Genomic DNA, 23,593 nt, shown 5'->3' with positions numbered 1-23,593 from the left:
TAACTTACTGAGCACAAGCCTCACCCTCCACCCAGCCTACCCTCAAACACAAGGACACTGCCCCTTGTCAATCACCCTTAATGGAAAGCAAAGTTAATATAGACAAGTTTGTGTTGTGGGAAGATAGTCTATGAACAGCGAGGGCCTTGCAATTTTTCTTAACCTCTTGTGCTGAGGGAAGGCAGCAACACATATGATGGTTTGCAAGAAAGTTTAACCCCTGATATCATATGCAGACTAGCAATATTTATGATACGAATTTTGTAAGAAAGTTCAACTTTTTTTTCTCAATTAAAAATTATTATGTCAAGAAACCGACTTTAACTTTTTTTATTGTAAAAAACTCCCAAACCTACCGAATCAAGTCATAGCCGCAGAGATGATTTTTATTGCTTGGATTTATGAAAACATCGGCTGTTCCTTTTCTTTCTTCTTCTTTTTGGTAATTACATTGTCATTTTTATGATAGGATTCATAGGCATGATTAAGTTCACGAAGCCAATCTTGTTTTTGTGCTCTTGCTATTTTGGGTTTTAGCTTTTAGGTGTAATTGAGTTATAATTTAGAGGGCATTTGGGTCAATTTAAGTGAGTTTTTTGCTATATTTGAAAGTATTTTAAAAAACTGACATTTATGAATTTGGGGATTAAATTTTGGCTATTTTTGATAAAAACTCGTATTTATCTATATATATAAAGCAAAAGGCAGAGAATGGTGAAACATTCAAAATACCAGAAAATGCCGTCGGTTAATTCAAACATTAAGAATTGAAGGGTCCCAGCATATCCTCCTCAACCAACAAGTTCTCGATGAAAGCTGGAGGGTCCCTATCCCATGAGAACATGTCAATTGATAAAATAGCGAAATATGCAAGACTATGTGCCACTGTATTGGCATCTCTAGAAACAAAACAAACTGAAGAATTATTTAGTTGCTAAAACAAAAAAAATGATAGTCTTCGATCGATACTCCTATTAATGAGTTGTCTGCAATGTTAGATCATTATTAAAATACACTTTAACCCCATATCTATCATCCTCGCCCATCTCCAACACCAACATCAAACTCCTCCTTATCCTTCAAAAAGCCAACGTGTTATTACTACAAAAATGAAAATCAACGAACCCAGCCTAAAGAGACAAAGAGACAAAGAGACAAAGAGACAGAGAGATAGAGAGAGACGAAAGGTAATGAGGATTTATCGGCGGCACGGGGGGAGAGGGTCGCCGCTGGCAGGTGGGATGGCTGACAAGTTGGGTGGGGGTGGACCAGCTTTGGTGGCTCTTGGGTTTTTGGTTTTGTTTTTAAGAATTAATTGTAGTTTTTTTTTTTTTTAGTTATTAAAAGTGAACATTGTCAAAAAATTAGATAGTCCTTAAAAGTCATTTTCTGAATGGGTAAATTAGTCTTTACAATTTTGAAAATAAGGTAGGTGAGGAAATATGACAGGTGGGTGGAAATAGCAGAACTCTTTCCTTATTACTTAAGAAACTTGTTGCTCACGCCCTCCACTAAACTCAAGTTTAGGGATGGCAACGGGTTGGGTAAGGGCCGGGTATGACAGTACCATCCTTGTCCCCGCTCTCCATCCCCGCCCCCATCCCCGAACTCATTCCCGTTTAATAGGTTTCGAGGAATCCCTGTTCCCATCCCCATCGGGGGACTATCCCCCATACCTGCCCCGAATCCCCGATTTTTTTGCATAAAAAATATTTATCATACATTTTTACATTAAGTTTCATATTAAATTATCATTCAACACATCCAAATTAACTATAAAGTTCAACTCAACTATTCAAAATCACATTAGTATGAAATTCCACAGAAGATTAGGAAGAATTAGGAGAGGGAGGTTAACTTAGGGTTAAACATAAATATTATAATTATATATTTATTTATTTAAATATAAACATATATATTTTCGGGTCGGGTTCGGAGATGGGGACGCCAATACCATCCCATTCCCATACCCGTCAGAGATTTTTCAAGTTCGAGGATCCCTGTACCCTATACTCGTTTGGCCCCGAAATCTCCTCCCGTTAGGGTTGGGGACCCAACGGAGGCCCGCCCCACGAAGATATTTGCCATCCCTACTCGAGTTCCTAGTTGGTTTCCTCTTGTCCCAATAACGTGCTTATATAAAAGATAAAAATAAAAATAAAAATAAAAGATTAACTACATAAAAGTACCCCATCTTTAGGGGTCGTTTCAAATTGATACCTAACTGTGAAAATTTTGCATGTAAATACCTCACTTTAAGAAAAACATACAAATTAGTCGCTTTATTAATTAGACTATTAAATAATGACATGCACTACTACAAAAATAAAGACTACATTGTTTTTTGTTTACCCAAAAAAAAAAAAAAAAAAAAAGACTAGCTACTGTTTTGGACCAAAATAAAAAGCTATTGTTTTGAATTTGTGTCTATTGTTAATTTTAAATACATGTACAATTGACAGCCCCCTTTTGTCAAGAGCAACAATGGAGCCACAATTAACTTAGGGCATGTTTACGTATCAGTAATGGAGAAAGTAAGGAATTAGAGGATTTAGGAATCGGAGAACTACTAAATCGGTATGGGAAGAATCATTCACATTAAGCTGTTTACTAAACATATGGAATTAGCAAAGGAATGAGGTTGATTCCTATTGTTATTGTTTACTAATTTTCATGAATCAAAATCCAAATTAATTTGATTACTAAAATGCCCTGCACATTTTCACCACAGCACATATATAATTCTCAAATTGGCTAAGGAGACCAAACTAATCCTGCAGCAAACCAGTAAGGCGGTGCAAACATGAGGAATCAATATGCTGAACAAGATGAACAGCAAGAGCCCAGTTCAATGAAATTGATCCAATAAATATATATCTTTCATCTACATAACTAGTAAACAATCAAATAATAATAACTTGCATAATCTTCATACATTAAATACATGGAACTTCTTGGAAATGAGTTCTTATTTTTTAGTTGGAGCATCTTGGAACTTTTTGGTGTGAGTTTTTAGGGTTTGGGGTGTTTTGGAATTATGGTAAAGTGGTAATGGTATTTTTGGAAGTTAGTAAGAGAAAACAGGAATGGGAATTGTATCGACAACTCCCCCCTAGTTGATCTGATACCTTGTTCTGAGGGGATGTGATTACGGATTTTGAGGTGGGCCCACTTATTTTTTCATTCCTGATTGCAAGTAAAGGCAGGGGAAGTCAGGAAAGGAAATCATTCACTTTCCTCCCATACCCATTACTGATACGTAAACATGCCCTTAACAATATCCTAGTTTGGGGTGGGCATTGTTCTAAAGAGACAATTTGAGTGATCAATCAATCCCATTATACAAAATAGATAAAACAATATACAAAATATCGTAACTGTCCCTTTTAAAATTTTCTTTTAGCATCTCTTAATTGTCACTTTTATAATCTACTTATTAGCAGGATGATCTACTTAACTGTTTACTGTGTGATTCTCATCCTTCCTAGTTAACTATTCATCAAGAACGAGAAAGTGTTGGGGAATTTTTATTTTTTTTTCCATGAAGAGTGTCGTAATTAATTAAGAAATACTAAACGTGATCCTAAAAATTCCTTCTTTAAGAATTCTGTCATATTTAAACTTTTATAACATTTAGCTATTATAGACTTTTATTTTATTTTATTACTATTTAGCTATTCTATCATATTTTTACTTTTATAAGATTGCACATGCACGCACGCAGCACATACGCTGAAACTGACGGAATACTCTAATTGGACTTAATTTGTTGACAATGCAAAGTGTGATGACCAAAATTGAAAAATTAAAAGTTCGCTGGCCAAAATTGTAATTACCCCTAACATGATAGACATAATTAAATGTGGAGCGGCTTTTTGGGGGGAGTTTAGGGTTTAGGGTTTAGGGTTTTGGGGTTGGGGAAGGGGAATTTCACCGCTCCACCGGAAATTCCCTCTGCTCCTACCGTACTCCAGCTTGATAATTTCCACCGCCTGTCTAGGATTAAGCCCTGGGATTTGACAGCGGGTTTGGGGTTTGAGATGAGTGGGGTTTCGAGAGGAATGGCTTTATGTACGTCTCTACTCTCTACCAACCAGACAGCGAGTCAGTGAGTCAAAAGCCTTTACAAAGTTGATAGACAATCAATGAAGATTCAAGATTGTCTTTCTCTTCGTACAGCTCCTAGACTATTATTATAATTATTTAAAAAAACATATATAAATATTTTTGGGTAAAAAAAAATATATATATATATAAATATATATAAAAGATTTGGAAAATCCAAGATTCCAGAGGCGTGTCATCTGTTTCCTTATACCTTATCCCTCAAAATCAAGACATACTTTTTCCACTTGGATCCGATCCTCTACTTATTTAAAAGTATTGTTAAATAAACTTTAAAATTAATTAAGCACATCTTAATATTTAAATTAAAATATAAAATTAACTAAATACACTTTATTTAACAACCAAAAATAGTGCTAATATACTCTATTCCACAACACCAAATCCATTCAAGAGATGATGAGTTTGATTTCGTCAAACGTGCTAAAAATATAATAAATGATACTCTTTTTTTTTGGGTCAAATGAACGAACATGTTATTATCATAGAGAGTTACATAAAAATCCAATACAAAAGTCAAAAAATTAAAAACAAGGGCTCAACAAAATAAAAGCTCAATCCAAAATACAAATAATTTAGGCCCTAAACAACAACAAAAACTCCCAAGAAACAAAAACCCTCAAATCAAACCCTAGAAACGACAAGCGGCCGTAGTGAGAAGAAGAAGAAGAAGGTTCAGGGGAACCAACAAAGGGAACCCGTAGTCTACAACAGAGCCATACAAAAAGCTTTGAGCTACTTGATCCTGGAGGGAAACTAACTGTGCTTCTAAGTTGACCACCTACAATTCAAAGCTAAAGCATATATGTTCAATTTGAACACCTAATAGGTTTATATATATATAATTTGAATATAAATCGATATTAACCTGTTGTTGGAGAACAAAAATTTGCGAAACGCATCCATATATTAGATCTTCAAGCCTAGCTTGAGCTTCATAAATCCCGAAGCAAAAACAGAGAAGGATAAATTACAGGTGACAGTTGTCTCCTCACCCGTAAATCTCGAAGTGGAAATTATGAGAAAAGAGAAGAGGAAATTATGGAATGGAAGTGGGTTTGTGAGACGTGTCAACAGCTCCAAGATAATGATGGAAACGTAGAGCTCGAGGTAGAAAGCCTGAAATTACGGGTGTGGAGCTCGAGGAACGTGGGAAAAATCAGAAACGGGTGCCATAATGGAGGTCTATAAAAGGAAACAAGGGGAGAAAAATATCACAACTCAAAAAAAACAAATAAATAAATAAATAAAACCTAGCTCCACCAATTTTCTTCCTTCCCATTTCTCTCTATCTAAACTTATCTCCTCCAACTCATAAATAAAATAGTGCCTTCCTTCCCATTTTCTCTTGATCTAAACCTGGCTCCACCAACTCAGACATGGGGACAAAGGGCTGCACCAGTGTGGATGCCCTACTTTGCTTCCTCATGAGGACCAGTTACAGTAAACGACTCATTACTCCTTGACAACGATGTTGCCATTGAATTTGCGAGGAGTTTGGTAAGTCCCAGGGATGTGAGTGTGCTAGGAACAAGGGATGATAATTGAATGGTGAGTGAAGCCATGGCACTGAGGGTGCAAAGTGCGATCAGTCGCAAGTGTAGGTCATCGCCTCATTGTGAAATCCTATGAGGTGCAAGTGCTAAGAGCTCAGTTGGTGGCAGAACAGAATTTGGTTGAAGATTGTCAGAGTGTTATAAGGAGATTGAAAAGGGAAAGGGCAAAGACGTTGGAGGAGATGTGACATCAGCTTGAAATATTGTAAGAAAATAATAAAAAGCTATCAAAGATGGTAGATTTTTACTCTACAGACATGCAAGAGTAGCTAGAGGCTTTGGATAACCCAGGGAAGCATAAGCGAGATCACGAGAGGACTTTTGCGAAAGGGAAGAGGGTGATCTTTGGATGCTCAAGTGATGAGCCCCAAGAAGAGGTGCGTGAAAACTCAACATAGGAGGTCCAGAGGGCCAAACTAAAGTCTCATGTTGTGGAAACATGAAGCGTGTCATGATGATGTTGTTTTTGTTTTTATATTTTTTTTCCCTTTTTAATTTTTAATTTTTAGTGATGAAGTACCTTGTTTTTTTTAATGAAATAAATTTTTTAATTAATCAAGGGTCATTGAAGTTTATGGTTCTTTTTATTAAACAGGTTATTAACCAGGTAACCTGTTTAAGAATACCCGAACCCAAAACGACACATTTATTAAATGGGTCGGGTTCGGGTTGAGCATTCTTAACACGTTTATTATCTCGACACGACATGACCCATTGCCACCCTACCTGTAAAGTGTAGATTAGGAAAACAAACCACCAACATGAATCATGCTCAAGCAATCCATGTCAAAACTGACCATTAAACTACAGTGCCCACACCTCCATATCAAGATCTCAAGTCTGAGGATGGGTTGTAAGGGAGAAACAACAGCACCAAACTAGTAGACAACCAATAAAATTTTAGGGAAAGATGAGGATTTTAGAGTTTGACGCAGCACAAACAACAAAGGTTTCAAGCGAAACCTTGAGTAACAAGATATCTGGATTCTACCAGAAACTAAGAGGAATTCTCTTTGGAAAATTGTATTAAAATCTGAGGTAATCAAAAAACGACAGACAAACCTGTCTAAATACACCATTCTCAACCCTTGAACTGTCAGGGGAGTTATTACATTAAAACTGAAAAAACAGAATTAATTCGGAGACTTAACTACGTAACTCCGAAACTGAAAACAAAATTTATTCGGATAATTAAAAACTTTGAAAGCAGTTTTGGAAGGCCAAACGACCTCAGAACGCCAAAATCCATCATACATCACAACAAAGCAGTGAGTTTGACTCGTGGCATCGTTGCCTTTCCGAAATGGTATTTTGCGTCCTAATCGGAGCTCAGACGACAAATCTGCAAATTCCTGCTACGTCCTTTTTCTAGCTCAACCGCGATAAAATCTGCCATCTGTTCTACATCAGTCCCCTCCACCTCTGAAGAACTCGACCCCGAGTTATGATCTGGATAAAGGACCTCATCTTCACGGAACTCATATAAATCTGCAACATTAAAAATATTGGAAATTCCCATGGAATCCGGTAACTCAATAACATAGGCATTATCATTGATCCGTTTGAGCACTTTGTAAGGACCATATTTTTTTGGTTTAAGCTTGCTATATGTGCCAATTGGAAACCTCTCCTTCCTCAGAAATATCATCACAGAATCGCCTTCCTGAAACACTTTAACTCGCCTATGCTTATCCGCAGCAGCTTTGTACTTAGCATTAGTTTGCTCAAGTTTCTGCTTGACTTCATCTCGAACGGCTACTACTTCCTCTGCCAAATTTTTCGCTGCCACACTAGTTTGCTGGCCTCTAGGCAGTTTCACCAAATCTACAACATGGTTAGGTATAGCAGTATAAACAATGGAAAATGGAGACTTCCCAGTGGCACTATGGACTGCATTGTTATATGCAAACTCCACCTGCGGTAGTGCATAATCCCATTGTTTTGGCTTCTCTCCACAGACGCTGCGTACCATATTGCCCAATGTCCGGTTTGTAACCTCAGTCTGGCCATCGGTTTGGGGATGGGCAGTGCTGCTACGATTCAAAGTAGTCCCAAACAGCCTCCACAAGGTGATCCAAAAATGGCTCAAGAACTTGGTGTCACGATCGGATGTAATGGATGTAGGGACCCCATGCAAGCGAACAACCTCCCTGAAAAACAGTTTGGCTATATTTGATGCATCAGCAGTCTTTTTGCAGGCTATGAAATGTGCCATTTTTGAGAACCAATCAACCACCACAAATACAGAGTCCACTCCCCTTTGTGTTCGGGGCAATCCGAGGACAAAATCCATAGCAAGATCCTGCCAAATATCGTTAGGCACTGGTAATGGCATATATAATCCAGTGTTTTGTACCTGCCCCTTCGAAGTTTGACAAGTGTAGCACTTGCGCACAATAGTTCCAACATCTCGTTTGAGCTGTGGCCAGTAAAATCTCTCCTCCATCCCTGCAATTGTTTTATCACGGCCTAGGTGGCCACTCAACCCTCCACCATGCAAGTCCCGAATGCGCTTCTCCCTTAAAGAGGAAACTGGAATACATAACTGGTTGCCTTTGAACAAATAACCTTCATCAAGAAAGTAATCTGTCATCGGCTCTTGATTGGTGCACTTAGTCCAAATTTCCCGGAAATCATCATCACCTTCATATAATTCCTTCAGACATTCAAACCCCACAACTTCTTGAGTCAGCGTGACTAACAATGAAGCTCTTCGACTCAGCGCATCCGCCACACGGTTTGTCTTGCCGGAAGTATGCTTGATAACGAACGAAAATTTCTGCAAAAAGTCACCCATCTAGCATGCATCTTATCAATATTTTTCTGGCTGTTAATGTACTTCAACGCTTGATGATCTGTAAACAGAACAAATTCCTTCTGGATAAGATAGTGCTCCCATTGCTTCAAAGCTCGAACAACCGCATAGAACTCTTGGTCATAAGTACTCCACTTTTGACGTGCATCGCTCAACTTTTCAGAGAAGAACGCAACTGGCCGCTTGTCTTGTGAAAGCACAGCTCCGACTCCCACACCGCTGGCATCACATTCAACTTCGAAAACCTTCTCAAAGTTTGGAAGGGCTAGAACCGGCGCGGTGCAAAGCTTTTCTTTTATCTCTGCAAAGCTTATCTCTTGTTCCTCTCCCCAGCTGAACCGGCCCTTCTTCAAACATTCTGTGATAGGTGCAGCGATTGAGCTGAAATGCCTCACAAATCTTCTGTAAAAGGTGGCCAAACCATGGAAACTTCGAACTTCAGAAACTATTTTTGGGGCTGGCCAGTCAAGGATTGCCTTGATCTTCTCGTCATCTACCTGGATACCATTCTCACCAACAACAAAACCCAAGAACAGTAGCTTATTTGTGCAGAAAGTACATTTTTTTAGGTTCACATACAGTTTATTTTCTCTCAAAACATCTAAAACTTGTCTCAAATGCACAAGATGTTCCTCTTTTGTGGTACTGTAAATTAAGATGTCATCGAAATAAACTACGTCAAAAGAGCCAATAAATGGTCGAAGAACCTGATTCATGAGTCTCATGAAAGTGCTAGGCGCATTTGACAATTCGAATGGCATCACCAACCATTCAAATAATCCGTCCTTGCTCTTGAACGCTGTTTTCCATTCATCGCCAGGTCTGATGCGAATCTGGTGGTAACCGCTTGGCAAATCTATCTTGGAAAACACCTTTGAGCCGCTAAGAACATCCAGCATATCCTCCAACCGCGGAATGGGAAACCTGTACTTCACTGTTATCTTGTTGATTGCTCGGCTATCAACACACATTTGCCAAGTCTTGTCTTTCTTCGGAACCAGCAAAACGGGAACTGCGCAGGGACTCAAACTCTCCCTGATAAATCCCTTCCGCAGTAATTCTTCAATCTGCTCTCTGAGGATGTCATTCTCCTTGGGGCTCATCCGATAATGGGGCAGATTCGGAAGGCTAGCTCCAGGCACCAAGTCAATTCGGTGTTGTATGTCCCGCATAGGTGGCAGCTCGTTTGGCAGATTTTTAGAAAGTAATTCCTGAAATTGAGACAAAATCTGCTGCACATCTTGTGGAATGTCACCTTCTCCTCTGCCAAGTTTCAACAACCCCTTCAACACCAAGGGACAAAAACACTCCGCTTCCTTGACAGCCTCGTTCAACTCCTGCTCGTTGCTAATTAGGGTTAGGAAACTAGAACTCCTCGTCTTGGCCTCAACAGATTGTTTTGAGGGCTGTGTAGTTGCCATTGCAATTTTCCGGTTGTTCCAAGAGAACAGAATTACATTATCTCGTCCCTTGAAAGTCGCATCCACATCAAATTGCCAAGGGCGCCCTAATAAAATATGGCATGCATCCATGTCAATAACATCACATAAGACATCATCTCTGTAATGCTTACCAATAGATAGTGGCACACGGCAAGTCTCAGCTACACGAACCGAATGGCCTTTTTTAACCCAACCTAGTGAGTAAGGGCTAACATGTGGCTCCGTTGATAGCTGCAAATACTCCACCAATTTCTTTGACACGAAATTCTCGCAACTTCCATTGTCGACGATCACATCACAAACCTTGTTTTTGATTGAGCAGAGGGAACGAAAAATACTATGACGCTGCCCCTCCTCCTTTGGTGCCAAAAGAACTCTCTGCAAAACCAGGGTAATCTTCTCCATTCCTTCTTCAACTGCAAATTCATCCCCTGCATAATCATTTTCCCCGACTTCATCGTTTTCCTCATCCTCATCGGCTTCTTCGATCAAGTTAGCCTGCTTCCTCTCTGGACAAACATTAGAACGATGCCCTGGTTTTTGGCAACGGTAACATATGTCCGTCATGGGCTTAGCATACGGATTCTGGGACTGGTTTCGGGGCTGCCCTCTGTTGTAATTCCGGCTGCTGCCTTCGTTGAAGTTTTTGTTTTGACCAACTGTTGCTGGTTTTGTCATTCCTCCAGGATTCTGCTGCTGTGCTTTCCCCTTATCTCATGAACCACTAGAAGCACCAATACATATTCAGAGGCTTCCGTCGTGTTCCTGCGGAAGTTGGGTTGGCGCTTCTCCTTCTCCAACAGTTCAGCTTTCATCGCCATGTTAATCGCCTCTTGCAAAGTCCATAAATTCTGCATACCAATTTTTTATTGGATGGAAATCTTCAGCCCATTGTTATACCTCGCGACCTTTTGATTGTCAGTCTCGGTCAAATGGTTTCGCTCTACCTTTTGACCTTTTGACCTTTTTTCTTGCATGAATTCTTGGTATATTCAGAAACCGAACGGGTGCCTTGCGCACAGCTTAGGTACATACGGTAGAAAATCTGCTCATAATCTGTGGGCAAGAATCGTTCCATCATAAGCGACTTCATCTTCCGCCATGTTCGAACCCGCTGCTTTCCTTGCCTCTGCCGTAAATTTTGCAATTGATCCCACCAAACAGCCGCTGTAGCTTTAAGACGGAAAGCTACCATCTTCACCATCTTATGCTCAGGAACCTCCATAATATCGAAAAACCTCTCCACTTCTACAAGCCAATCCAAGAAGTCTTCAATCTTCAGATTTCCCCAAAAGTTAGGAATTTCTGCTTTAATCCGATAATCGCCAAAATTCTCGTAATTACGATTACGATTACGAGGATTATTAGCCGGTGGTGGTGGTTCTTCAAGTTCTTCTTCTGACTCTGACTCACTATCCGGAATAAGTTGCCTCCTATTATCTCTTCTCTCGCCATCTCTACCTTCTCTTCGATTGTCCTCCCTGCCTTCTCTTCTTTCGTTATCTCTGCCACCTCTTCTATTGTTGCCACCAAGAGCTTGCAACAACAATTCTCGCATCTCCCCAAATTGGTTGGTTAGGTTGTCGATCCGTTGGTTTTGAGTGTCCAGATCCGCTTGGGTAATTGGGGTTGGGACATCAGCTTCTCGATCACCCATAATAAGACAAGACAAGAATACCGAGACGGGAGAAACCCGCTCTGATACCACTTGACGCAGCACAAACAACAAAGGTTTCAAGCGAAACCTTGAGTAACAAGATATCTGGATTCTACCAGAAACTAAGAGGAATTCTCTTTGGAAAATTATATTAAAATCTGAGGTAATCAAAAAACGACAGACAAACCTGTCTAAATACACCATTCTCAACCCTTGAACTGCCAAGGGAGTTATTACATTAAAACTGAAAAAACAGAATTAATTCGGAGACTTAACTACGTAACTCCGAAACTGAAAACAGAATTTATTCGGATAATTAAAAACTTTGAAAGCAGTTTTGGAAGGCCAAACGACCTCAGAACGCCAAAATCCATCATACATCACAGCAAAGTAGTGAGTTTGACTCGTGGTGTCGTTCCCTTTCCGAAATGGTATTTTGCGTCCTAATCGGAGCTCAGACGACAAATCTGCAAATTCCTGCTACGTCCTTTTTCTAGCTCAACCGCAATAAAATCTGCCATCTGTTCTACATCAGAGTTTGAGATTTGGTGAGGAGGGGAGAGAAATGGACTAATTGGGGTGAGTGTATGAGAGGAAAAAAGGGTGAGAGAGGTGTCATGGCTGAAGAGTAGTGGTGGAGGAGATGTGGAGGAGATCTGGGTTATGGATGGCAAAAGTCCCAGTGGGGGCCGGTCCCCGTCGGGTCCCCAACCCTAACGGGGGGAGATCTCGAGGCCAAATGGGTATCAGGTATAAAGATCCTCGAACTTGAAAAATCCCTGACGAGTATGGGGAGGAGATGGTATTGGCTTCCCCATTCCCGAACCCGACCCAAAAATATATATGTTTGTATTTAAATAAATATATATATGTTTGTATTCAAATAAATAAATACATAAGTATAATATTTATGTTTAACCTTAAGTTAACCTCCCTCTCCTAATTCTTCCAAACCTTCTCTGGAATTTCATATTGATGTGATTTGAATAGTTTAGTTAAATTTTATAGTTAATTTGGATGTGTTGAATGATAATTTAATATGAAACTTAATGTTAAAATGTATGATAAATATTTTTTATGCCAAAAAAAAAATAGGGGATTCGGGACGGGTATGGGGGATAGTCCCCCGACGGGTACGGGGACGAGGATTCCCCGAAACCTATTAAATGGGGATGGGTTCGGGGACGGGGGCGGGGATGGAGAGCGGGGACGAGGATGGTATTGTCATACCCGGGCCCTACCCGACCCATTGTCATCTCTAATCTAGGTCTACATCTGAAAAATCAAGAGAGGAAAGGGCAAACCAAAACAAACATAAAAAGAAAGAAAGGAAGGCCACACTAGAGGGTGGTAGAGAAGCCACACCATATGTGGCAGAGGTGCCGCCCCGAAGGGCGGTGGCATAGTTACTAGCTGCTTAGGAAAGGGCGGCGGGGAAAGTGAGAAGTTCTAGAGAGAAGAGGGAGCCTCTCTCTCTCTCTAAAGCTATCTCGGGTTGGGATTTAATAAATGATATGGTTAGCCCCATATATTATAACCAATATGAACTCTAATCACAACGAAATTTGAACAAAAATGCTATTTATAATATAAAATTTTCTTTTCAGTTCTGTCTCTGGTGTGTACAAGTGCAATGCTAGAACTCCTTGCATATCATCCATCATACTTGACCGAAGAGAAGAGTTGGTATCTATTTGAGTAGAAATCCAGTTTGTAGCTATCTAGACATAGCCAGTTCACACCATGCCAAGCTACTTGGCCACAGTAAACGCCTGAGAACCCCAACCAGCATAAGCATGAAGAACAATAATTCGAGACACTATCAAAGCCACTTTAACTAGTAAATCAGTGATGTTATTCCGATTAGGATCAAGGACCAAAGGTGCCTTGTATGAGATCTTACAACGTCTCTCAGCAAGCATATCCCCTGATGCAGCAATCCAATTTCTCCCATAGCCATCATCAACATAGAGTGCAATTACCTCTCCTTATCCGTAATGGTCAATCATTGCGGCTATTGTGGCCATTTGATGTAGATCATTCTGGGTAGTTCTAACAAAGAATGGGAACTAAAGTGAAGATGGGTGGGGTCCATTACTAAGGTTTTTAGAAGTAAAGTTTTTTTATTACGTTTATTTAGGGTTGAATATAGTGAGTATGGTGTACTTATTAAAATTACATTTGTTTCACAATTCAATCTTTTTTGGTTATTTTATAGTATGATGAATTAGTAATTCAATAAATAGTTTGGTAGTGAAGTGTACTCAGTTAGTTTTAGGGTTCGCTTAACAACACCCTATTTAAATAGGATTAAAAAAATATTTTTGGTCACTCGGACTAAGGTCCAAAATGATTTTGTTCACCATGATTTCAATTTTACCATTTTCGTCATTGTACTTCCAATCATGAACAAATAGAGTCAAATCCATCAATTCTATCAATTAAGTCCAAAAAAAATAAATACAAATAAAATGAGGAAAGGCTTATCGCTCAAATCAAGCTCAGCTCCAATACCCCAGGTGAAATCCCCATTTCCATTAGACAACACCACCTTGTCCACGATCTTGAGGCTCTCCCTTCAAGCCCTTATCACAAAGGCATCATTGACCGCAATGCATGCAATGGTCTCAACCCTATTGGCCTTAAGCTCTGCGGACTTCTCCATGAATTCGGGGATGTGTTTTTGGTAGCATGTGATAGTGAAGGCATCGGGGACGGCGAAGAGGAAGACCTTCTTGGACTTGGTGAGCTCGGAGATGGTGACGGTTTGCACATCGACGACGACATCGAGGTAGGAGAGGGTGGCGTCCGGAAGCTTGTTGCAGACAGTGATGGTGGCAGAGATGGCCGTTTGGTGGTGGTGGAGAAGTGGAGGATGGATTTTGGGTAGGGGTAGTGTTTGATGAAAGTTTTGTATATTCTGGGTACACCAGCTACCATCCAATACACATGGGACATGTGAAAATATTCTCTAATCCATATAGGGCATAATAAAATAAAATATTTCTACATGTTCTATGTATATTGGATGGTGCACTACACTAACTAGTTAGTGTACCCTGAAACATACAAAAATTTCTCGTGTTTGAGAAGGAGAAGGGTATAGGATCACTTTGAAGAGAAGGATTTGCCCATAGCTAGGGCAGTTAAGGGTGACTATTTTTTTTCGAGATGAATGTTAGGTTCTTTGTCAGTCTTTTTCTTTTTTTAATTTTTGGACTTAATTGATGTAATTGATGGATTCAACTAGATTTGTTCACGACTGCAAGTATAGTGACGGAATTGAGAAAATTGATATCATGATGACCAAAATCATTTTCGACTATAACCGAGTGTCCAAAAAAGATTTTTCACCCTATTTAAATACTTACAACTTGCTTCTTCGTTATGTTTAAGTTTTTAAAAACAAACTTTGATTCAAGAGAAATTACGGTAGGTGGAGTATTAGGCCGTTTAATTCGAGAAAATGAATTAATGAGAAATTAATCTCTCTGCCTTTTTTTTGGTAGATGGAAAATAGAAAATTCATTTTTTTTATTTTGTAATCCTTTAAAAAAAAAAAATAAGTGACTAGAAAATCTGCACACACAATAGTATAATTAACATTTTTTAAAATTTGAATTCTAAGCAAAAACAAAGTCGCCCAAAAAATATCTACTATTTTAGTAATACCACATATAAATCGCTGATTTCTGAGAAACCCCTAAAGAAAAATCCCCACCCTTCCTACTTCGTCCATTTTCTTCTCCTCTCATTCCCTTCATTTTCCCTCTAGATTCTTTTTTCCTCTAGATTCTTTTTGTAACCCCCAGGTTGGCGTGTTGAGTCCCACATCATTAAACTACTGGGTCGGTCTAGGCTTTATAAGAGAGTGCAGGAAGCCTCATTAGTGACTAATCCTTTCGGGATAAAGCATTGAGGTGGTGTGTGTTTCCCTAGGTCATGATATATGGTATTAAAGCCAACCCGGCGGCTTTTACCATGTGGGGTTGTGAACACATGTGTGGATCTTGACAAAGATTATCAACCTGATTGTGGGCCCTGACATGGACGTCATCCGTTTAAGTGGATGAGAATGTAATCCCCATGTTGGCTTGTTGAGTCCCACATTGGTAAACTACTGGGTTGATCTTGGCCTTATAAGCAATTGCATGAAGCCTCATTAGTGACTAGTCCTTTTGGGGTATAGCGTCGAGGTGGTGTGCAGTTCCATGTGTCCTTTTTTTTTTTTTTTAATTTTGTTTAGTGATGTAGAAACATTGTCGTTGCCATGATATAGTTATCATCTTTTGGCCCACGCATGCAAGGATTGGCTCCAGTTGTCAACCTTCGATATATATTTGGAGCTATAAAGTGAGGATGATGTTAGGTTCAGGTTTAGCCAGTGAGACACTATGGGTTTAGCCGGTATAGCGTTATGGCTCTCTTCGGATGGCCTGAGAGAATGTGAAGTAGTGGTCCTCTAAGTTTAGTCCAATAATTCCCATGAACTATTTAGGAGTTTGATGTGTGGTTTTTTCTTTTTTTTTAAGGATATTTTATTATCTTTTGGTCTTTGGCTTTCTATACAGATTTGCCGTTTCTACCGTTGTGCGGCAAATCTTTATTGCATGTTTGAGTACATGTGCTTCTGGTTAATGATTCATAGATTTTTATCATTTTTTGGGTTGTGTGCCAAATCAATTCAACTTGTTATTGTGTTTGGTCACTGGAGAAGTTGTATCCATATTCGGCAACTTGGTTGCTTTGTATTTGTTTTTGTTTATCTTATCAACAAAATACTATAGCTATTAAAAAAAAAAAATTGTTTTTCTTGTTATTTTTAATTGTTAATAGGAGCATATTGGTCATTAAAAAGTGTAACTAATGCTTGCCTTGATGTTCCATGGGAATGGAAAATAAAAAGGTAGATAAAGGATTTTATTTCCCTCCCTATTTTCTCATGAGCCCAAATATAGACTTACCAAACATGAGAAAGTAAATGATTTCTCATTCCCTAATCCATTTTCATATGCGAACCAAACATATCCTCAGAATGTGTATTTTTATTATTCAATTAAAAAAAAAAAGGACAATTTGTCATACATACTTCATTTTTTATGTTAATTTGTCACTTTATCAATATCTGTCAAATATTTTGTTACGTGACCAAAGTCTTCCCCTAAATCCCGCTGCAGAACATCCACACTTTTACAACAAACATTGCAATGAAGATCTTTTAATCTCATCATTCTCCAAGAATCGACAGGGGAATTGCATTTTCAAAGAACCTGTCATGCTAATCAAAATGGGCCTTGGCCATGTTTCCAATGATAATGACCCATCATACAAAGGATTCATTTTTATTTTTATTTTTTAAATTTCTCAAGTTTTTTAGAAAGAAAAAGAATTAGTAGAACTCGATTTGGTCAAGCATGTGGATGTGGCCCAAAAGATAATGACCCATCATACAAAGAAATTGGTCAGTCGCCCAAAAGATTTAGGCCGGAAAAGGCATGTCCTTTTTTCACATTTGTGACCCCAATTAGGGTCCACTTACTAACCCAACCCAAAAAACATTTGAATTTTTTCTATCCATATGATTTACAAATGATTGCACTTATTCAGATTTTACTTTTCTGTACTCGATGATGGAGCCGATTATAATACTTTTCTTTGTTACCCAAAATAGTTGTGCACTAAGACTCTCTAATACCACCGATGAAGCCTTCCTTATTGCATAGCCGATGGAGCTCACTTTAGCACTCGAGATTGCTTACAGAATCATGCGAGGTGCAACATTTATTGTGAATAATCAGAGTCGGAGCCACATGCAGGGACGGACCCATGTTGGAGCAAAGGTGGTCAATTGACGCCCGCAATGCCAGAATTTGTCACTTGAGTGAAATTTGTTGACCTCTGCAACGGGCGCAACAGCTATGGTTACCATGCGATGTAAGCTCTATTCGGCGCCGTCAATGGCTTATTCCTCGCGAAGAAGAAGACCCAACGCTGATTCAACTTTTGTTTTCCTTGAACGACGTCGGATTGAGATGCATGGTTTTATTTTATTTTAATAAAACGATGTGTTTCATGTAGTCTTGTTTCATACAATAAAGACACCACTGTTTGGTTTGTAAAATCCCCTATTTGACCAAAACTCTTCCTTTTGATTTAATTCCATATTATCCCTACCCTCTTCTTTTCATTCACCCAATAGAATCACTGAACTTAGCCTGTATTTTAATGTTTGGAACCTTGCCACTACTGAGGTCATTTAATGAAATCACAATTTCTGACCACAAAATATATATTTTTATTATTTATATATCTTCTATAATAAAAAATAATAATAATAATAAAGTCCTTTTTAGTTGTTTTATATTTTCTTAATTAAAATAATTTGTTAAAAAAGCTTACGTCTCAATGTCTCCATGTCTCGAGGCTTAAGCTTTGCCTCGCATAACCAAATGAGATATCAATGATAGAGTGTTAGCTTGGTTGTTTATATTAAGAAATTTAATTTTGCTTGTATTGATAATCAAATCATATTACGATGTTTTCATAACATGAAAAATCGTTTTGTGGATTATTGTAGTTTGTATGAATTATGAATGCTAATACTATTGTTTTTTTTTTTTTTTAAGGATCTTTTTTGTCTAAAAAACATATGTGAGCTTTTACACGTTGACCCCCGGAAGTAAAATTCCTGGATCCGTCCCTGGCCACATGTAGGCATGAGATATATGGACCCCCTTCATAATCAGTTTTCTGAGTCGGTGGCCGATATGCACAACCTTCATTTGCACTCGACCAAAAAAAAAAAAAAAACCTTCATTTGCGCCAAAAAGAAGATTAGAAAAGAGAGTTTCACTAATATACCCAAAATAGAAGTTGAAATTATAAATAAAAAAACCCCACATAAAATGCACCTTAGAAACACACCCAAAATCCATTTACTATATAAGAAATTGGTGTTGAAGTTCCTATAAATTACAGGACTGCCACTGATGCTCAATAGAAAAAAAAAAAACAAAAAAAATTCAAAAAACACCCAAAACAAGCTCAGCCTAATTTTATAAAAAAGCCCAAACAAATTTTATTATTTTTTTTTGTTACAAGAAGTCCAAACATTTTATTACAACACAAAACTGTCTCGAAAACCGTAACTTCAAGCGCACATCTTCACTAAACCATCTCTGCAAAACGTCTCTTCATTTCACCGTCTTCATCATTTATGCAAACTGAAACTCCATAACTACCACCAAGCTTGATCTACTTTCAAAAACCAACACCACATACTAACCTCCACCTACAAAACAAAGACAAAATTTCAGAGAACAATTTCAATAAGAAAAGGCTTAAAGGTAAGACATTTAAAAACCAAACCTTTATTGTAATGTTGATTAATTGCTGTAAAGCTCCAGTCTATGGTAATAACAGTATTTTATATTCGAATCCAAGACAAAATCTTGAAACTATATTGGATTTTCACTATTGGACTAACTGCATATGACTATAAAATAGTCGGTTTTCAGCAATTCAAAAAAGAATGAGATATTTAGTCAAATATAGATTCTTAACACTGCTAGTTTACTGTCATGTTGATTAATGGCTGTAAAGTTCCAATATAAGGTAATAACACTGCTTGTTTCCTATGGAATCCTTCAACCACTGTAAAGTTCCAGTCTAACGTAATACCACTCCTAGTTTCCTATGAAATCCTATTTTTAATGCATATATACCACTGTAAAGTTTCAGTCTAGGGTAATAACAAGTATTTTAGATTCGAATCTAGGACAAAATCTTGAAACCATAATAGATTTTCATTATTGAACTGATTGCATAGGACTATACAATGGTCGGCTTTCAGCAACTCAAAAAAGAAAGAGATATTTAGTCATATACTCATTCTTAACACTGCTAGTTTACTTTCATGTTGGTTAATGGCTGTAAAGTTCCAGTATGGGGTACTAACACTGATTGTTTCCTCTGAAATCCTATTTCGAATGCATGTCTACCACCGTAAAGTTCCAGTATAGGGCAATAACACTGCTTGTTTCCAATGAAATCCTATTTTGAATGCATGTCTACCATTTTAAAGTTCTAGTATAGGGTAACAACACTACTAGATTCTTCTGAAATCCTATTTCTAATGAATGTCTACCCCTTGTAAAGTTCCAGTATAGGATAATAACACTGCTAGATTCCTCTGAAATCCTATTTGTAATGCATGTCTAACCCTTGTAAAGTTCTAGTATAGGATAATAACACTGCTAGATTCCTTTGAAATCCTATTTCTAATGCATGTCTAACCCTTGTAAAGTTTTAGTATAGGGTAATAACACTACTAGATTCCTATGAAATCCTATTTCTAATGCATGCCTACCCCTTGTAAAGTTCCAGTATAGGATAATAACACTGCTTGATTCCTCTGAAATCCTATTTCTAATGCACGTTTACCCCTTGTAAAGTTCCAATATAGGGTAATAAAACTACTAGTTTCATATAAAATCATATTTCTAATGCATGTCTACCACTATAAAGTTCCAGTATAAGGTAATAACACTGCTTGTTTCCTATGAAATCCTATTTCTAATGTATGTCAGTAAAGTTCCAATATAAGGTAATAACACTGCTACCTAACAGCAAATTATAGTCGACTCAAAAATCAATAGTGCATAAACAAACAAAAAAATGAATATACTCATATTCAATTGAAAAAACATACCTCAATTAATATGATAACCGAATCAAATATCACAAATTTGTAACCACAACTCAAACCAAAACACAAAAGCAAATCCACAAACAAACCAAATCTGAAATCACTCCAAATTATAAACAAAAAAAAATTAAAATCACAATTTAAAACTCAAACGAATATCTAAATACAAATTAGAACGAAATCAGAAAATCCAATAGCTTATCTCCAAATCGACAATAACAAAAATAAACATATAAAATCAAGAAGAATTGGATCTACATTTCAAATTTAAATCCAAAACTACAAAAATTATGAAAACTTAACCAACAACTTAATTAATCGAACATGAAATCACCCAAATCAAACTACAATAAAATCGAATATGAATTCAAATGTAAAAAAAAAAAAATCAAATACCTCAAACTCGAAGATCACAGATCGAATAGGATTTTATACTGAGCTAAGTCACCAATGCACCATGAGCCATTTCATCCCTTGAATCTGCCAAGTCACTGTCCATTTGCTCATGTTGCAAATCCTCCAAATTTTTCACAGATCCAGCATCTAATGGATTGCCAATGCCAGTGCCTCTGACTTCAGCTTCTGTCGTGCCATTTGGACTAACATGCTTGAAGGCAGAGCCTTCGTCACCTCCATCTTCCAAAGCATTACTGCTTGATGTTCCCTCAATTGAGATGGCTACAAAGTTTTGATCCACCGGCTTGGAAAGGGGTCTCCTAGTTTTCCTATATCCAAAAGACGAATTAATTAGAATTAGAAGAAATAGTTGCCTTACACAATTAGAATCCTATGACTCATTCTTGTTCTTTTTTGGAGAGAGAGAGAGAGAGAGAGAGTTAATTGAGAACAGAGCTTAGGATTTCATCGTCAAAACTGAGGTGGAAGAACAAAAACTGAAAATTGGGGTTGAAGATGAGGATGAGAGACTGGAGGTCGTGAGTTCTAATCTGGTGTTTATTAGGAATTCCAATTTTATGTTAAAAAGGTAATAAAGGTATTTTATCTTCATAATTAAATTAAAAAATATACAGCTGTTGATTTTTAGGTTTATTTTAGGTGTGTTTATATACATTAAATAGTATAGGGTATTTTTATAGTTTTATGTATAGAAATGAGTATTTAACTAATTAGAAAATTAGAAAATTGGTCTCAACTGTCCAAGATGGGCTGAGGTCACATGAACCGGGCCCTAATGAGTAATGACCCATACTTTGTGTACAAGTTTTGATAAGTACATAAGGACAACTAAAAGCCGTATAAAATAACATTGATCATTATTGTATTTCAATGGAGAGAGAGAGAGAGAGAGAGAGAGAGAGAGAGAGAGAGAGAGAGAGAGAGAGGCATCCCTCTTCACTTCACACCGACAATGCACGTGGGATACGGCGTTCTAATCAAAACCTACTATAAAAATGGAGCACGTCAGAAGCTGCGAGGGTCATAACGTAGACCCCGCAGGTTTCAGAATATTTAGGGTCTGTTTGGCTGCACAAAAGAAAAAACATTACAATTTTTTTTCAGTTATTCCGTTCGCACTGGAAAGATTTAAACAAATAGGGACCAAACGTGTTTGCTTGCACAAGGTTAAGTGTTTAGTTTACTTATTTTTGTTGGCAATGTCTTTTTGTAGCTTCTTCTCGCTTTCCACCAATTAAGAGCATTTTCACCAATTTGTTATGGAAAAGGGTAAGGAGTGGCAATGGTTGTTACTATTCACATAAATAGTGTCAATCATTGCAAAAGGCAAGTTGTGTTTTTACTTATTAATATTATCATGGCAAAGAGCAATTACTATTCACTTTAAATTATTTTTATTTTTTATACTTATACAATTAATTTGGATAAGATTTTCAATTGTCACGTGTCCATATTTATTATAAAATTCACATCACAAATGTCTGATAAGATTTTCGAATAAGTGAATAATATTGGAAGAAGAAGAATTTGTATGAAAATTTGGTGTCGAAAATGAAGAATATTGGTATGTATTTATAGAAACAAAAAAAAAATCCGAATTTTTTGGTATTTTTTACATTAAAAATTGGCAACCATTGGATTGGAGCAGAAAGATTGGATCAAACCACTCAGGAAGCGCCACGTGGCTTCTATCCGTTGGGGGAAAGCAGGGCTGGTGCCAGGCTAGCATCAGCGCATAATTTAGAAATTTTTTACTATTGGGGTGTGTACCTCATGCATCAACGGTAAAAACAATTCAAAATCTTGCGCTGACGCCAACCTGGGGTCAGCTCTAATGTCACCAGACCTCAGGTAATAGCATGGACTGGATTTGTCTTTGGGCTTGCCCGGGTTGGTGGCCTCACACCTATTGCCCAGGTTGTATTTGCGCACTAGAAGCGCTTCAAGGGCCTAGGCCCTATCCTACCCGGACCATCTTGTCCCGGTGGAAATGCTCTAATGTCTTGGAGAAAATCTTTTATATAAATAAACCATGTAGCTCGTAAGTAATGCTGTTGTTTAGACCCCAAATTTACCCAATGGGCTTGAGAAAGAAATGGGCTCCCAAAGAAGAGAATAAAAAAGCTAAGCCCACTTATCAGGAGGTACAAATTTCTCCAGATACCCGCATTTTTCGAGTTGTTTGAATCCACTGAGCTACCGAGCCCAATGCCACCATCAAGCTACCGAGCTCAGTGACATTCTCAACCATCAACTCGGTCTAAAAGGTCTTGTAATCGAGGCCTAGAATCTATGGCCGAGGATTGTTCCTCTCTCAACCACAATAGCTCGACGAGAAGTCAAGATCAATGAGTGCATTCACCATCCATTCACCTAGTTGTACTCGTTACCATTTCTGGCTCGGTATTGGCATGCCTACTCACGCATCAAAGCAGGACGTTTTTGTTACTCAAGTCTGCTCGGTTCAACTTATTATTTTATTATGAAATAATAAACACGTGACCGAAAAATTCAGAGTTCAACAACTGCCTTTGTTTCCCACGGCAATACTCAGCTTAAGAAAGGGGGAAAAAGAATATAATGGATGTAACATTAAGACCTCAATAAATTATGTTGTGTATGCATTAATGGGGTTAGAGTTGGATTGGTCCATATATTTGATGTGCTCTCAAGTGATCCTAAATTCAAGCCTTCATGATATCTGTGTGTGTCAATTTTCTTCTCTCCCCCTATCTAATTTTGACCGCACAAAAAATCTTGGTGTGTATGCCTTCACTTATTTATGCAGGGCACGCAACTAAAAAAGCACAAGAGAATCTAATCTCAACTTCCACACATACTTGTGCTTAGGAGGAAGTTATTATATGAGAGAAT

The 23,593-nt window shown here is 38.0% G+C and overlaps 1 pseudogene; it reads right to left on the bottom strand.

The window, feature by feature from the left end:
• On the bottom strand, positions 13,862-15,352 carry LOC18785632 (annotated as a pseudogene).

This window comes from Prunus persica, chromosome G2, assembly GCF_000346465.2.
Source record: "Prunus persica cultivar Lovell chromosome G2, Prunus_persica_NCBIv2, whole genome shotgun sequence".
Taxonomy (NCBI): Eukaryota; Viridiplantae; Streptophyta; class Magnoliopsida; order Rosales; family Rosaceae; genus Prunus; species Prunus persica.
This window is presented reverse-complemented; position numbering and strand designations above follow the sequence as displayed.